Source organism: Mycena indigotica, assembly GCF_014461135.1.
Source record: "Mycena indigotica strain 171206Taipei chromosome Unknown Mind.scaff0008, whole genome shotgun sequence".
Lineage (NCBI taxonomy): Eukaryota > Fungi > Basidiomycota > Agaricomycetes > Agaricales > Mycenaceae > Mycena > Mycena indigotica.
In genome coordinates, this window is record NW_023503007.1 from 784,528 (window position 1) to 789,110 (window position 4,583).

Genomic DNA, 4,583 nt, shown 5'->3' on the forward strand with positions numbered 1-4,583 from the left:
CAGGAGGTCCACCTCCAGGGAAACCAGGAGGGGTCGTAGATCGACTAGATGGCAAGGTCAAGAACGGACTCGGCTTGCCACTAAGAGTCGGAGAGCGGTTGCGGTTTGGTTGACCTTGACCGGAATCGTTTCCATTTCCGGAGCGACCTTGAGCAGGGCTCATGGGCCTGCTAAAAGCGTGCCGATACATCGGAACTGGCTCGCTTTCTTCTTCGATGTCGTGAAGGCGCGTGGGAGTGAGGGGTCGGTAATGAAAAGTAGGAGAGACGGGAGGGGAACTGACGCTAGAGAAACGACCCGTGTTTGGATGCGGAGTCGTTGGCATAGGGATAGTACTTGGATCAGGATCCTGCGGAGACATGACAAAACCAGGCCGGAAAGGGTTGGTCGTGCCAGTAGGTGTCCGAGGAACGGGAACAGGAACCGAAGTGACAGGAGCGCCAGCGTTGTAGGTGAAGTTCGCCATAGGCGAAGTGAGAGGAACCATTTGTTCGTAGAAGCGGGATGAACGCCGTTGACCAGTATTGGCAGGGTCAATGTTGTCAGAAGAGAGGCGTACGTTTGACATGGTCAAAAGGAAGTGAGTTTGTAAATACTGTTAAGTGCCGTGTCGACCAAAGGGACGGAGACGAAGACGGAGACGGAGACGGAGACGGAGACGGAGTCGAAGTCGGAAACGGAATCGGAAGTCGTAGAGCACTTGGGGCGGAACACCACAGAAGGATGTTTGGGTGACCGGGGCTTCCAGTTGACCAAGACAAGACAAGAGGGGAAGAGCGGAGTCGAGACGACGCTGGGAGATAGAGACCAGCAACGTTAATTTACAAACTGAAGTACGTGATAATACATCAAAGTATTTATAGTACGAGAAGTAACGGAAACGGAATAAGGTATAACAAAGTAAGTAACAAGATTAGAACAAAGTCAAGTAAAGTAGAAGAGGAGTTGCATACGAGGAACAAGGCATAGATGATTGCATAGATCATAAGTTGGAGTAATTGGAAACGCTCAGTAAATCTTCATTGCGTAAAAACCAAATACCGGAGACAGATATCGGAGACGGATGCCGGAGTCGGCACGGATATAACAAGTAACATCGACACGAACTTTGCGCATGGCCGATGGAAGGGTAATTCGCGTCCAATAGAATGTGGCAGGGACCAGTTGAAGGAGGGACTGCAACAACACAGCACTTTCGAGATCTTTGACAGCAGAGGCGTGTGGGCAATGCTGTTTGGAAAACCATTGCTGGAAGCATTCAATGCTGTTCACTACTATTTGACCGATGTATTGTGGCTCAAGAACAAGAATCAAGAGCAAAAGTCTACCACGAATCAGTTTGCAACTTGGAATGCAAACACTAAGACCTTCGTCGGATATGCAACAGACGTTAAACAGCACACAATGCTTCCGGGGGGTCTTTGCGCGCCCCCCACGAGGCAAGTCTCACACAGTGCAAGCTTTGTAGAACCCAATGATAAAATACCAGCAGGAGTGGAAGCATACAATGGGGAAAGCCTGAAAATAGGAACAATAACGAGTGCAAAGCTCGAGGGGGACGGTTGTGTGTCCCCTGCGAGGCCAGTGGAATCTTATAGCATACAAGACATGACTGATACCCAAAGTGAGCAGGAGTATATGGAGGAGTCAACGACACACCATACCTGGCAGTGCGCAAAACCTCAGGGGAGTCAACGCGCGCTTCCCATGAGGGAAGTAGAACACAAGACAACAGACATAGCGAGTACCACTGATGAGGAGTTAGAGGAAGTCTGCAGTCCGACCGCAATATAAGAACAAGAGTGTGAAATGTATCAGGGGGACGACGTACAGTCCCCCGCAAGGGAAGTTCCTTGTCACCAGCTGGCAGAAACCACCCCACTCGATATTGATTCCATGTTGCATAGCACGGCAAACGAGCACAACATATGGAACATAAACAAATACGAAAGGGATATCGGACAAGAACAACCGATTCACATTGGTGTCCTGGAACCTTTCATTCTAACACGGAGGACGGACCCATTCAACCCAGCGCGCATCGAAGCAATCATGAACCAGATTCAGATTGGTGATGACCTTACAGCTGACAAGTGTAAGGACAACCCCGGAGGCCTGAGATCAAGGTCCTAGCAGGGGAGGATCCAAAGCGTGAACATTGGTAAGCGAATACAAATGAAGCTGACCTAGCAGGGGAGGATCCAAAGAGAAGAAACTCTAAGGGTCCGCTGCTAGGGAGCTGACTATACTGTATCATTTTGATCAACTGTCCGGGTTACACATTACGCGGGCCTGCAGGACCCATTTGGGGAGTCGTCTAGATGCCCCTTTCCTGGGGTATGGTCGCAGCAACCTCGCTTGAGGGGACCAGGCCGGAGTAGGGTTCAAAGAAAGAGACTTCAATGCTAAACCTAAGGTACAGGAGTAATACTGTAGTCTTTATATACTGTGGGCGCTAGGGGCCGATCGGGCCCACTGAGGGTCGATCAGAATGGAGCAGGGGGTGTCTCTGGTCGTCCCTGGTCACTCTGCTAGGAGCCCAGGGACCATTCCTCTGGAAAGGAGCCATGCCAAAGTCAACACTAAGGAGTGTTTGGCAATGCAACAGTAAGGAGCTCCCTCCTGATCCCTGTGGTTGTCTGGAGCCGATTGGGCCCGCTGTCAAGGGCGTCCGGCGGCGCATCATGATCCCTGATGGCGGGTCATGATGGCTTGATGGCTGACTAAAGCGCGATCCGTGATTATGTCCCTTCTCTGGGATATTAGTGTTGTTGCTCAGTGCTTTGAGCTTGCGAAGATATGAGGGCTTGTCAAGCCCTAGGGCTCTAAGGGTGATGAGGGCCTGATGCGCCGTATAGGGCCCGTCGGCCCGACTCAAACCATGACACCTCTCTGGTGAGCCCGACTTGGGGGAACCTGTCACACTAGCAGCCCAGCAACTTCTTAAGGTATGAACTTACAGATATACAGTAGTGGCAAAATTAAGACAATTTTTTTATTTGGTAGATACAATCAGTAACATGTCAGGGTGCCTCCTCTCCCTTCCTCTCGCGTCAACATGAGCCGCACACCCCTAATAACCCCTCAGCGGGTCACAATGGAACAAAAGGCTGCCAAATGCACACCAACCAAACACACCTTGGCGCTTTATCTTCACGAGGACCAGCATCTCATCTATTGGGAGATTGCTCAGCGTTCACCATTCAAAGCTATCAAAATGAACGATTGCAGCCAATGTGCAACATGTAAAGGCAAATGGTGGAGACTGCTAACTCAATGGGAAGGTTGGGAAGAGTGGTCGGAAGATATTGGAGGTGACACTAAATGGAGTGGTCGAGCACTTTGAGTCGGCAGAGCTGCAGACCACAGCTGACGCCCAGCGGAAGTTGCTGCCATATGTTGCTCTACGCACAGTACGCGACAACAACATCTATCTTGGAGTATTTACTGATTTTAACTTCTTCTTGGTCTGACACCCTCCCTACCCGTCGCAGAATAGGTCGTTCGTGAAGCATAAGAAGCCTAATCTACAGCTCCCCTATGTCCAACGGCGCCAAGAAATGTACAAAAGACACAAGACCTAGCATCAGGAAAATTCTATTCTCCTGGAGGCCCTGGCAAGCCTGTCAAGGGCCTCTGAAATTCTGTCATCAATCTGGCATGGCTGGTGCGGCTGTTCCGGCTGGCGTCAGACATTTGACAGAATGTGACATGCCTTGCCAGAATTTGGCTGCGGAACACTTGCTAAGTCCCACATCAATCATGGGACATCAATTTGTTACTGATAATCTTTTTTCAGCATGGCGACGCCTGACAGATGGACGGCTTTCTTTCCTCCCACCACATTCCCCCGCACTTCTCTCTCTCCTCCCCACACCCAACCACAGCGCTAAAACCCGTTGTAGAGGTCTCCCGGCGGTCGCAGCCATGCTCAGAGCATCTAGGGAGGCTAGACCGCATATATTGGTCTGTGCTCCTTCCCTCCTCTTTCTCCAGATTGTTAACTTGTATCCAGGAGTGCGGCAGGTGGTTGCTCGAAGCGCCCAACTCACGCTGCGCCCGTGCCCCATCATCACCACCACCACCCCCGACGCCGCTGCATCCGGGGCCCCCCGCAGTCGGGCTGGGCGGACCCCCGCTGCTCTCAAAGCACAACAACGCGTGGCTCTGAGTTGGGCCCCGCCAACGCGATAGTCCCTTGCGTAGCACCATATCATTCACCGTGAGTCTGTCCCCTTCATTGTAACATCAGCGCTGACGGGTGACAGCGAACGTATGATAGCGCGCCGCCCGTGTGGACCGAGAGCCTTACGCACCACCAGAAGTGGCGTGCGGCGGACAAGGCGTGTAACCGTCACAGCCCCCAACCAGCATACATGGACACTGTGTCCAAGCATGTAAGTCCTGTTCCTGTCCCCATCCACTTGCCCGCCCCGCAACACCCTAGCACGGGGCAGTTGGGTCTGGGCCGCCTGATTTTCTATACTATGTACTATGTAGAATAGTCAAATATATTCATTTTCTGTGATAATTTGAAGTATAAGATTTGAGAAAATGGAAAGCATTGGAAGAACCCTGCCGAG